Below are 14266 nucleotides of genomic sequence, written 5' to 3'. Positions count from 1 at the left end.
CCAGCTCTGGGCCCCTCAGTTCAGGAAGGATATTGAGGTGCTGGAGCAGGTCCAGAGAAGAGCAACGAGGCTGATAAAGGGACTCGAGCACAAGTCCTGTGAGGAGAGGCTGAGGGAGCTGGGGCTGTTCAGCCTGGAGAAGAGGAGGCTCAGGGGAGACCTCATCACCCTCTACCTGAAAGGAGGTTGTAGCCAGGTGGGTGTAAGTCTCTTCTCCCAGGCAACCAGCAGTAGGACAAAAGGGCACAGTCTTAAGCTCTGCCAGGGGAGGTTTAGGTTGAATATTAGGAAAAAATTTTTTACAGAGAGAGTAATCAGACATTGGAATGGGCTGCCTGGGGAGGTGGTGGATTCACCATACCTTGAGGTTTTTAAGATGAGACTGGATGTGGCACTTAGTGCCACGGTCTTGTAACCACGGCGGTGTTGGATCAAGGGTTGGACTTGATGACTCGGAAGTGTTTTCCAACCTGGTTGATTCTATGATTCTATACTTTCTCTGTCTTTGCATTCATTCTTTTTATTATATACACAGCTTTTTTATATGTATATGTATATGTATATGTATATGTATATGTATATGTATATGTATATGTATATGTATATGTATATGTATATGTATATGTACATACACACACTTGTTTTTTGGAAGAAAAGTGTTGTATGTAGTTTTCAAATATTACTGGTTGCCTCTTGACACAATCACACTTTATTATTCCTTAGATAGGTATGACAACATGGAAGTATTTTTATGCAATTTACCTTTTGTTTCACATTCATACGTGAAATATACTGTAGATAGAAACATCCTATTGTGAAATCCTTCCCTTACATTTTGAGACTTTTCTAATTTTGGGTATTTGGCTTTCACATTTCTTGTTCTGTGTGTAGAAGTCACTCACTATATATAGGACCTTAGATCTTACTGCACTTTTTTTTTCTGTTTGTGAAGTTAATAAAAACTGTTGTGTTGACAGGTATATCTGACACTACATTATAATATATAATAAAGTAGTTGTATACACACACAAAGTCTTTCCAGGTAAAACAGGCTGAAAGGCCTGAAGTCATGTAATTACAGTCAATAGATAATTTGAAAGTCATGAAAAATTTAGAAAAGAGAAAAATAAAAATGAAGCAGAAAGAAAAAGTAGTTGAAAGTATTCTAAGAAAAGCCTGAGGCATCTGAAGGCAGTCATTACTGATTCAAGACTAGGGCATACTACAGACAGGTAATGTCAAGTGGGAATTATAATGAGCCGGAGTTAAAGCATGGCTGCCTGCCTCCTAACAGCCAAATAAACTGCTGTAGACCTGCTTAAGCCTTTTATTTTGCTGATGGTCATCTTTGGCAGGAACGAAACTTTCCTCTTATATACACAGTTGATAAAGTGGGGTGTTCTTTGGAAATTCTGAGAACAACTATCATTAGTTCTAAATGGTTCTTGTCGGAAATGAGGAGAAAAAGATAGGGTGAAGGGAAAATTCCCAATGCATAACGGTTTATTAATAACCACAGATATTTCTTGCATCTGGAATTATCAGCACAGGGAGTTTAAGCATATCAGTCAGCCTAAACATTCATTTTTCAACTAAGAACTTATGGATGAACAATGAAGAGGAATAATTGTGTTAATTGTTCGTTGCAATATTTCTAGTATGTCTCTTGATCCCAAACCCAGCTTGGAAAAAGCTATTGGCACTAGGAACAATCTAGAGATGGATCAGCAGTGGCACACATACAATTGTGCTTTATGGATATAAAGCTGTTTAGGTTTTTTTTAAACAGCTGAATTTTCAAGTGAGGGCTGACGTAGACAGAAATAGAGTAAGTCATGGCTGTAGGCAGTAACTGTTGTGTTTCTTCCCAATAAGAACCTAAGTACTCAAGCCAAAGCTACAGCTCTTACTCTGCTTATAAATGAGTTACTATCAGATTGCCTTATATTATCCACAAATGGAGACTTTTAGGGGAAAGACTGGATTACCTTATAAATTGGTGGACACAGACGGCAATGCTAGCTATGCATTGTGTTATTTTTCTTTTTTGGCCATGTAACAAATATGAGTCTTTTTAGGTTCATCCAATTATGTAAGAGGAAGGGGAGGAGAAATAGGTAGTTAATTTTTAATTACAGTAAATTAGAACTGCTCATCAAGCACACCTTGCACTGCCTTCCTGTCATGTAAGAAAAGCAGCTTTTCATCTTGCATGCAGCAAGCTCCAACAGAAACTCCGTGACATCCAGAAAAAGTGGTGGATCAATCTAGCTGAAAAAACTCAATTATGCACAGATACAGGTGATCACGGAGGATTCTATGAGGCCTTGAAAACAGCATACGGGCCTACATACCAAGTCCTCTACTCAGCGCAGATGGTCAAACATTTCTGACAGATAAAACCTCCATTCTGAATCGATGGTCCGAACACTTTCAGACTCTTTTCTGTACTAGCTGTGTAGTTCAAGACTCAGCAATTTAGCCCATTTCACAATGACTGGTGAAGAATGAATTGGATATTGCCCCCACTTTGGGAGAAACCTTCAAGGCTATTCAGCAGGTGAAAATCGGCAAGGCAGCTGGGGTTGATGGAATCCCACCTGAAGTCTGGAAACATGGGGGCCTTGCACTACACACCAAATTTCACAAGTTTGTGGTGCGCTGTTGGGAACTAGGTGAACTACCATCAGACGTTCGTGATGCAGTCATCATCACTTTGTATAAGAAGAAAGGAGTTAAATCAGACTGTTCAAATTACTGTGGTATTACTCTGCTCTCCATTGCTGGCAAAATCCTGGCAAGAATACTTTTGAACAGACTAATACCCGCTATAGCAGAAGGAATTCTACCTGAAAGCCAATGTGGTTTCAGAGCCAATAGGAGTACCAAAGACATGGTATTTGTCCTCAGATAACTGCAACAGAAGTGTAGGGAACAGAATAAAGGTCCCTATGTAACCTTTGTTGATCTCACCAAGGCTTTCGATACCATGAGCAGAAAAGGTCTATGGCAGATTTTGGATCACTTAGGCTGCCGCCCCAAGTTCCTTAAAATGATCATCTCACTCCATGAGGATCAGCACGGCCAAGTCAGATATGGCAATGAACTTTCTGAGCCCTTTCTGATTAGCAGTGGTGTGAAACAAGGCTGCGTTCTTGCACCAACTCTATTCACAATCTTTTTCAGCATGATGCTCCAAAGGGCCACGGTAGACCTGGATGATCAGGACGGTATCTACATTCGATACCGTACTGATGGAAGCCTTTTCAACCTAAGGTGACTGAAGGCCCACACTAAGACCTTAAATCATCTTGTCCGGGAGCTGCTTTATGTTGATGATGTTGCCCTTGTTGCCCACACAGAAGCAGCTCTGCAGCGTTTAACATCCTGCTTCGCAGACACTGCTGAGCTCTTTGGGCTGGAAGTCAGCTTAAAGAAGACAGAAGTTCTCTATCAGCCGGCACCTCAGGAAGTCTTCCATCATCCCATATCACCATTGGCAAATCAGAGCTCAAATCAGTCCAGCAGTTTAATTACCTAGGTAGCCTCATCTCCTCAGATGGTAAGATTGACAGAGAGATAAGACAACAGGTTAGCAAAGGCATATAGTGCTTTCAGAAAACTCCATGAAAGAGTATGGCGTAATAAACACCTGAAGAAAAGTACAAAGATCAGTGTTTACAAAGCCATAGTGCTGTCTACTCTTTTATATGGTTCCAAATCATGAGTCATCTACTGCCACCACCTGCGTCTCCTAGAACGCTTCCATCAATGCTGCCTCCGTACAATCCTAAACATCCACTGGTCAGATTATGTGACCAATACATCTGTTCTAGAACAAGCAGCAGTCACAAGCATTGAGGCCATGTTGCTGAGAACACAACTGCATTGAGCAGGACACGGCTCAAGGATGAAGGACCACCGCCTCCCTAAGATCCTGCTCTATGGTGAACTTGCCACTGGCTGCTGCAAGAGAGGAGCTCCGAAGAGAAGATACAAGGACTCCCTGAAACAACATCTCAGCCTTGGCCATATCTCAACCTTGGCCATAATAACAAATTATTATGTAATTTGTTATCTCAACACAGATTTCAGAAATTTGGAATTAAATTAATTCAAATGGTAATAACAGCAACACAGGTGTTAGGATGAGGCATTGATTTTTGATCACCATTTACATGGTGACTTCATTGTGCATAAGTCTCTTAACATTGACAACACCTCTTGTGTAGCTACCCATTCTTAATTTTTAAATGAAAACCCATAATCCTTCCACTTTAACCAAACAAAGCTCTTTTATCTTGTTGTGTGCAACAACTGAAGTAGAAATTTCTCCTGTGATTTCAAAGAATTTGTATTTAACTGAGAAATCAGAGATTTAGACTAATATTTGACTTCTTGCTCAAATATTATTTCTCAGTTTATTAAAGACCTACTTTTTCTTTTTTCCTATTGTCCCACTCATTATTACACCTGGAAAAAATAAAGTGCTTATTTGTAAGCTGTTTCATTGTGGCTCTGTGAGAATCCCCTAGATACACAAAACTGCTAATTGAGAGACAGAAGCAAAGATTGGTGGATCTGTTCTTATAAATGCCATATGTCTTAATTTCATTGATGGAATTTTTGAATACTATAGCAAGGGGTGCTGAAGGAGAAAGAAACAGTGATCATAACAACACTAATAAATAAAATAATTAACAATTGTATGAGTAATGTTTTGGGACTGATCTGCATAAAAAGGGATCGCTTATACATAAAATTATTACTTTTCTATTCTTTAAATATAAATTGAATTATTGTGATTAATATTCATATTTTCATAGATGAGAAAACAAATTAATTTAAAACCTGGAACTAGAAAAGTGAGTATAAAAATATTCATAATAGGCAGGAATCCAAGAATCTAAACTTCTCTCTTTCATAATCTACCTATTTTTCAACTAATTAGTTTTGACCTCTGAAGTCATTCCTTGTAGGTTCCTCTTAAAATAGATAGAATAAATAAATAAATAAATAAATAAATAAATAAATATTAGATCATCTGAATTACATAAACATGGAGCTGGGATAATTTCAATGACACTGAATTTTTTTTTTTTCATCTTCAGGTGTTTCACATTACAACAGGATTAAGAAGGATAAATTCTGCTTAAACTTTCACATTCTATGTCTTGGATTTATTGCCTCTAAATTCAGGCATTTTATTGAAATATGTCAGTTAGAAGTCCAGTGGCTGTGCTCATAGCACAGGCAGAAAGTTTCGGGTGACCTTCTAGGAGCTGAATAATATTCAAGAGTAGTCTTTCTCTGTTGATTCCAGGGGAACTGTAGGTCATTTCCTCAGATTAGGCATTTATGTCTGTTTCCAAGGTAAAATGACAGAAACATTAAAAAACCACTATCTGAGATATTATTTTTAGAGCTATTGCTCATGAACTAAAGATGTAGGTGGAAAGAGAAAGAAGAAGGCAAATATCCAAGTTTTAAGGGCTACTAATCTATGTGTTTCTTGAAAGGGACACTCCTATGTCATTTGAACTTCTTGCTTTAGAAGCCAGAGACACACGCACACACACACGCACACAGAAAGAAAAAAAAGGAACTTCTCAGATACGTTAAAACTTATATATGTATTATACTTACCAGGAAAGCCAGCTCTTCATTGTTGTTTTAATTCTTGTTTGCTTTGACAAGGCCAGTAAAGATAGCACTGATTGTGTTAAATCTATAAAAGTGTAAACCTCCTGTTGTTCCAGCAGCAGAATGTAATTCAGAATGTAGCTTCTTTGTATAAAGAACGAGCTTACATTTTTTAAAATTATCTGTAGTGAATTATACTACTTAAACAATTCCAGGCTGCTGTAGCCACCCTACTGCTGATAGTGCTTAACTAAAGTCAACAAAATGAACTGTCTTATCAATACTGTTTGTTGAAATATTAATTCAAATTTTAGCTAGAAAAATAATAATTTCTTTAGAAAGTAGCTCTGTTGTCTACCAAACTTTGCTTAGCACTGTTCTACCCAAACTGAACTATGTAGACATAACCAAATAAGACAATAAATATTTAAAAAAAATCAAGCTGGAAATAACATTTGAAATTTCTCAGTTTCCATGTTTTAAGTGGCATTGTTTAAACTGACATTTCTTTTGAATACATTTTTCCTTTTTTTCCCTATACCAAACATGTATCTGCATGTCTGTTCTTAGGCTCAAAAAAAGCCAAGCAGATACAAGTCTGACAAAAAGACAATGTTAAACTGTGCTGTGCTCAGCTTGGATGATAGAACCAGTGGGCACTAAGTGCTTGGCAGTGAGATGCTGTGCCATTCCCTGTTTGTATGCTGATAATCAAAGCATTGTATGGAGTGAATGCCACTTCAGTTTTATGAGCTTGTTATGTGACATGGCATATCAAATCTACCAAGCAGAGGACCATCTGGAAACAGGTCATCAGAATGGATTCTAACACCCTCTGATGGGCAAGAGTGCAGGTGAAGAACAGAGTGGGAGAGAAACAAAAACACCCCACTCCCCAAACCCCCTGGCCATAAACCAATAGAGAATAAGTAAAATAAAGTCAGTTTCATGCTGCAATATTACTTAATAAAAGGCATAGATTTACCAAAGTGAATTTAAAAACACATTTTAAAATGTACTCACTTATGGAAAAGCTGTTCTTTTACTTTCTTTTTTCTTTCAGATACAAAAGCACAAATCTTTCTGGCCATAAGTGCTATCCTTTTTTATCCTTCTTTTTCTCCACCTAGGGAATAAAAATGTTTTTAAAAGCTTTGCAGCCTGATGTTCAACACACATTGTAGAAACCCTCACAGACAGATTTTTGGTAAGGGTTCTGAAGCCATTAGGCTACTGCGGTTCAACTGAGAAAATATTACATAATCATACATCACTGCAAAAGTAAACTTGTGCTCTAAATGTCATTCAGTTATTAAAATACCACAGCCCCTAATAGTTTGACCAAAGTGAAGACCTATGAAAAGTGATTATTTTCACTTGTTTCTTGGGTTCTTAAGACAAATTCATGATAGATACCATGAGTGGATTTTAGATGAAAAATCTTGATGCCAGAACTGAAGGGTTAAAAAAATTCTTTCAGTTTTAAGTCTTTGAGGACTGAAAATATGCTCTGCATTTTGTATTATAGAGAGACATACATAGAGCCTCACTGAAGACAATCACAGTCTAAAAACCTGAACAAAACAGATTACAGAGTGGTCTAATGATACACTACAATTCTTTAAATAAATCAATTTAAGAAAACATTTCCACCAGTTCTTTGTTGAACTGCAATCACTCAGGTGGACATGATTGTAGTTTTACTCTAGATTCAGTCTCAGGGACTATTATAAATCTCTTTCTCTCTCTCTTTTTCTCTTGTTTGTCTTCTTCCTGATTTTTTTGAACATTGCTTGGAAAACAAGCACTTCTGAGCTCTAGAGAGTCTTAAGTGAGTTATAAGGGGAAATGCTGGAGAATGGCAAAAGAAGAAGTAAGAATTATTGCTGGTTGGCCTAGCAATGAATGGAAAAGGGGCATTTTTAATTCTTTGAAGTTGGTTATTGCAGAAAGGAAAATATATAGATATGTTTCTTTTTTCTTTTTTTTTTTCCCTTATAAAACAGATGATATTTTAAATTTAAAATAATACCCCTAGGAAATCCAAGACCTCCTTTTTCCTAATGAAATTCAGGTTTCTTCTTGAAGCTGTTGGTGCTTGTGTGATTTATATGGAGGTAAAAGCACTGAAAAGCAGAGAGAGTGTAAGAGTTATGTCATGCTAATAACTCCAGGAATGGTTTCCCTCATCCAGTTGCATACTGGATGTATTTTATTGTTTTTCCTTACAGATTTAGTTGGATATTATAACTAATTATCTAAATTTTTGAATACAGTGACTAAACTCATTCATCTTTAATAATGACTAAGACGGGAGGAAGTGAAAATTTGTACTTCAATCCTTTTATGCAGTCAGGCTGTAAAGGCCAGACGTCAGAAGAATTGTATTAAATATTGAGGTAAAAATTCTAGGGGAAATAACTTCTTCAGGCATTTCCCTGAAGAAAAGTACCCTCCAGGTACCTTTGCAGAAATACTATTTTGAAGTTCAAAAGAAAAAGTGCTGAGAAGCTCCTTGGTAAAGGTGAGAAGACGGCAACTCTACTACAAAGACAGAACACAATTCCAAAACAATTAACGGATTTCTTCCTTTCTTTGACTCTTTAACCCAAATCAGTCCAGCAGATCTGTTACAGCAGTTCATTAGGATATGAGACACTGAGATTCCATTTCTAGATTAATTAATAAACTATTGGTTAATCTGAGGTGATCCAAATGATCTCTAAAAGGCAGTTTACCAGTTTGCTGGTGAGTTTCTCTTTCTAAAATGCATTCTTAATAAATATTTAATTGCTATGTTTTCATATAGAGAGAGGAGTTAGTAAATATTTTTTTTCAAAACAGGAAATGAGGGGAAATGAGGTGAAATCTTGAGTGGAGTTCTTTTATTTTACCCATCTCTTCCTTCTCTATAGAACTGAAGATTAATAGATGACATGCTGCTATTTTCTACTTCGAAATACAGTAATATAGAATTTAATCTTTTTGTTGCCATGACACCGACCAAAAAATGGGTCAGATGTGGTGTTAAGGAAAGATTTTAACTGAATTTTAATATATCCATAAGACTTCTTTTACGATGTCTATACATCTATACATTTACATGTCTATGCACATATAGATCTCTATATATATTTATTCTGTATACTTTTCTTGACACGGAGGACAAATCTAATCTCTCTTTTGTAGATGACAAACTGAAAAACAAATAAATAGCTCCTTTGGTGAGAGATGGAGAAATGTAAGTGCAGCATATCAGCTCATTGTACCATGGCCTAGATGATCAACAACCCATTAGTGTTCAGCATGAAATATCTTCATTCTATACTGACTGCAATTTTGGCATTTATGGAGAAGAAAAGGGTTACCAATAATAGTAACACTATGTTCCCTAAAGAGCAAATAACACGCAATAGGCAAGAAAAAAGGGCAAAGTGGCTTGGACAGACGGAGAGAGAGTTACACATTGAAAACTAATCAATGGAATCTTTAAATTACAGATTGTAGTGAAGAAGTCAGTCAATGGATTTAAAAAACATGCTGGCTTATTTAGAGTGATTTACATAGGACAATTTCTCCCAGTGCATAAAGATAATGTACAATGGATTTGAATAAAGGCAGGAAGAAGGTAGGTTCATCAGCAGTAGATATGGAGCCTGACAAGAGCCTAAACAAATCAAAGCAGGGCAGAGAAAAAAAGATGAGTGACCTCCTAGACAAACTATCTGTGCAAAGAGAAAGCTGAGAGAGAGGAAAAACTGGATTTGGACCAATCAGCTGAAAGACCCTTCTTAACAGCAAAAAGGAGATCCAGTGCTGTCATAGTGGCAGAAGTTTGCTAATGAATAAAAGTACTAAAGAGAAGTATGGTATTTATTTTGGGCTGTATAACTTTTAAAGGTGACCACAAGACCTGAGAATGTTGGGGAAATATGTGACTTTATTTAGAAGTATTGCAATGAAGTGGACAATAATCATAAAGTTGGAGGGAAACTGTAAAAGGGTGCAAAAAGAGAACAAGGTGAACAAAAATCCCCAAACAAATGCTAATGAGGAAGATAAGTGCCTTAATGTCTGATTTGTGAAGTGCTGTATGGATCTGTGTAGTTTCTTCTACATATACACAGAAAATATGCTTATGAATAAATTCCAGTGGCTTTATTTAAAATACTGTCACATAATAGCATGCTATATCATACAGCAGGTAGAAAAAAAGTGCTGAAATCTCAGCTAAAGTAATATTCTGGCAAGAAGTAAAGGTAGAGATTTCTAGGGACTTCTATGCCTTTTCCTGCACTGTTTTTTCAGTGGTGTAGAAGTATGATAAACTTGGACTCCATCTTAACTAAAATCAGTCAACCGCTGAGTTTTTGCTGGTATAGCTTTTTAATCTACCTGCTTTTTAATCTATTTAAAGGTTATAAATTAACTGATTTGCTTGCTCCTTTTCTGTGGAACATCTTCCTAAAAAGATCTCTAAAATATTTTATTGCTCACTACAAACAAACTTTTAAATCTGTATAGGGAGCAGTTGAAATTAGAGTGTGAGATGTTGCTAAATGGGAACCAGGTAACAGTGAAAGAGAAGTAATTTTCCACTCTCTACAGCATTCAATCTGAAGCAACAAAAGAAAACTTCACTTCTGATAATAATTCAACAGTGTAATTCCAAATTGCCACTTCTATTACCCTAAACTTTTCTTTTGACTGGATATTGAAAGGCAAGTAGTATCCTTAATTTAAGTGTATGTTTACACCGATAACATGGCATTATGGCTTTGTGTATTTCTTTTTATGGTGAAGGATAATGTATTTTGACAAATAATTTGCAGTTTGACAGATATAACTTGTCTTAAATGAAGTGAGAGGCAGTAGACTGGGAGGATCTCCCATGTACAGTGCCCCTGTATCTTTGTAAGTATTATGAGGTTTTAGTAAATCATTCTTGAATAAGGTCTAAATTTTGACTAGTTACACCCATGTTTTGATCCTCTGTGCATATTTTGATCAGAGTGCACAAAATAGTTGTCTTCAACACTCAGGTAAATCATGTATTCATTGTTCAGATTTAATGCTCAAGATTGGAAGACATCAAAAATGGATGTTTTCTTTCCCACATGAAGTGTGTAAGTGTGTGGGAAAGAGGGGAAGGTGGAGAAATTTCACAAAAGGTAGTAACATAAGTTGCTGCAGCCTGAAGCTGATATAACTAATATCTTGGTGACTTATGCAGAGGGTTTTTTATTCTTGCCTAGCAAGTCACCAAGAAAATCATACCTTAAGTATTCTAGCCAGCTGCACATTTATGAGTAAGGTCTTATTCTAAAAAACTACAGACACGCAGGTATAGATATACCTATTTCTGTACAGCAGACAGTAAGTATTTATTCACAGCTGGCAGATCAGCTCAAATTAGCTGCAAAAACTTTACTTCAGCCATTTACTTGGGTGGGAAAAAAAAAGAAAGGAAAACAACCAACAAACAAAAAATCCACAAACAAACAAAAAACCCACAAAGAAACAATATATGATATTCAGGAAAAATTAAAAAGTGGAAAGACAAAAATTTTAGCGTGCTATGCCTCAGTCAGGCCTTATCCTGAAAGATATTTGGTGAGTTAATTGACTGATATTTGGTTTAAAATTTACATTCCAATTAAATGAGTTTTAGTACTGCACATATAGTTGTGTAGATATTCAGTTATAAATACAATAAATTAGTCTGGACTCCATACAGGCAAAACAAAGAAAAATAAACAGAAAAAGGACTCAGTATTGCATTTTCTAGGACAATGAATTTAATCTTAAGTAACTATCAATTGTTTGCAAAGTGTTGCAAAATATTATGCGATACATACAATAAATGATAAAAATTATCATCATGGTTAAGAATCATACATTTGTTAGCACTAGAGCCACTTAAACAGAAGTCAAGAGCAGGAAGCTGAAAAAATATGTATTTTTATACATCTCGTGTATGATATTAATACACAAATGGAAAATGAGGAGGACTGGAAATATTAGGCTGAGTGTTCCTTGAAATATTTCCTGATTTTTGTTGCTATACACTGCTGAGTGCAAAGCATATTCCTGCTGCCATTTAATTTTATCTTAAGACATTAAGATGCAGAGATTTCCCTGCAGCCTGTGGTGCAGACCATGGCGAGGCCGGCTGTGCCCTTGCAGCCCATGGAGGATGCCATGCTGAAGTAGATGGTTGCACCCTGAAGGAGGTTATGATCCTGTGGAGAGCCCATGCTGGAGCAGGCTCCTGGCAGGACCTGTGACCTCATAGAGGACCCATGCTGGAGCCTGCTCCTTTAGGAGTGCACTCCATGGAAGGAACCTACACTGGAGCAGTTCATGGAGAACAGCAGTCTGTAGGAAGGACTCACATTGGAAAAGTTCATGGAGGACTGAGGAGGGTGTGGAGCAGGGAAAGAATATGAGGAGAAAGGAGCAGTCGAGACAATGTATGACCATGACCCCACTTGTGCCACTCAAGGGAGGAGGTAGAGAAATTGGAAGGGAATTTGAGCCTGGGGAGAAAGGAGAACTAGGGGGAAGGTGTTTTTAAGGTTTGATTTTATTTCTCATTATCCTAGTCTGTTTAATTGACAATTAACTAAATTAATTAATGTAAATTAAATTAATTTTCCAAAGTTGAGTCTCTTTTGCCTGTGACAAGATTTGGTGAGTGCTTGCCCTTATCTTGACTTATGAGCCTTTCATCATATTGTTTGGCCCCTTTCCAGTCAAAGAGGGGAGTGATAGAGCAGCTTGGTGAGCACCGGCTGGCCAACAAAGGTTGTTCAAGGTTAACCAAGGTTAACCCCCTGCAAACAGAAAGAGGAAGCTTAATAAAGAAACCTAACTAGTTAAAAATTGTGAATGCTTTTTGTGTGCCAAAGATATTTTTCATATATTACAAGTTAGGCAAATATTAGATATAAACAGATAGAATCCATTGCATGGGAGTGAGATGCACTATCTATTTCTCAAAAAAAGTGCCTATGCCACAAAATTATACTGTTGTTTACTGTGACTTGCCCTCCTATTAAACCTATTTCAGAAAATGCTTCTGCTCACAAGGCAAGAAGACCTATGCCACAAGGATGCCTGTCCCTACTGCTGAATAAAATGGATTGTGACTTGCATTTTCTGCTGAACTCAGTGTTGTCAATATATGTTAGCTTTGCTAGAAGCATGCCTAGTCAATGGGACCCATAAGAGAACATAGCACTAACAATGCCTAAACCATGAAACTCTAACAGCTCTGTGAAGAAGACAGTTTCATCAACTGGTGCAGTATGTTTTTTGCTGATGCAGAGCTTTGACACCTAGCAAGATTGCTTCTTAGGAACATCTGACCTGCCATCTGACCATGGGAGATTGTAGGTAACTATGTTCTGCCCAGGAAGGTTAGCTGCTGAGTTTCCATATTAATCTGTGCATTTGTCTCTTCCACAAAGAGTCCTAATAAGGAACTAGTGGCAACTTTATGCAGAATTTTATACTGGATGAAGGACAGATTCTCACTATACTCCAAGGAGTTTTAGGATGCATTAGATATCTCAAGCTTGTGATAATATATTAACCATAGCCATAAGCAGACACTACTCTATCCCTGAGCTCCTCCTAAGGTTACACATTTCAATTCCATTTCCAGTGCCTTTATTTAGAAGGGGGCTAAATTCACTGGGTCAATTATTAATCTCAAATTCTTCATTCAGTTTTTTCTGATACCTGATGGAACAATTGTCAGTAACAGTTTTGTTATTGTCTGAGTTTCTGTCCAAGTTTTTGTTATTGTCTAAGTTTCAGGGGATGATGTGTCTAACATGGCTCTGTACAGCTTCTGAATAGGGAAAGAAGTTAAAGAGAATTCTGCACAATATACAAGTTATCCAGCTGGGTGATCTTTTAGTGTGCTTGATCCAATTATCTTTATTACCACCTCCTCTGCAAATAAAGAGTTCACCTTGTCTTTTTGTGGATTCGAGAATGCAGGCATTTGATGGCTGCCCAGAATATCTTCATTTCATGGTTTGAAAAATTGAACCTTGATTTTATTTAGACTCACGCAGACACCACAACTATCTGATTGTGGGTTTTGGAGCGATTAGTGTGGATTTACCTTAACCTGCTTCTGATGAGAAAGATGTGGGTGCATATTTATTTCTCTCTGTCTCTGCCTCCGTGTAGAACAGGATTTTTTTCCCTCTTCCCCTGGTGCATCATATCTCTGCTTGGTGTATCTAATTGATTTTTCTATTTCAGAGGATTGGAGCTTAGCCAGTTTTCTAGGTCTGCCTGAAGCTTTTTATAGACCGCTCTTTCCTGGTCCCTTTGCTTTCCTTGTGAGTCTTTTCCTATTGTCGGATTTTCTGTATTTAAGTAGTTTTTTATTTAATTTTTGTCTTGTTTAAGCGGGAGATGAAAGGAACTGCTTCCTTCAGGTTGCTGCTTTAGTAGGCTTTTCAGGATAGGAGGGTGGATCCCTAGTCTTTCTTAGAGTGACAGATAAAGACTAGATCAAGGGCCTGCTCTGTGGATGTCACAGGGAAGTCACAGGTAATTAAAGAGAATTTGAAGATATATTAATGTCTGACAGAAACAAATT

The sequence above is a fragment of the Lepidothrix coronata genome, unplaced genomic scaffold, assembly GCF_001604755.1.
Source record: "Lepidothrix coronata isolate B3197 unplaced genomic scaffold, Lepidothrix_coronata-1.0 Scaffold4, whole genome shotgun sequence".
In the NCBI taxonomy this organism is placed as follows: Eukaryota; Metazoa; Chordata; class Aves; order Passeriformes; family Pipridae; genus Lepidothrix; species Lepidothrix coronata.
This window is presented reverse-complemented; position numbering follows the sequence as displayed.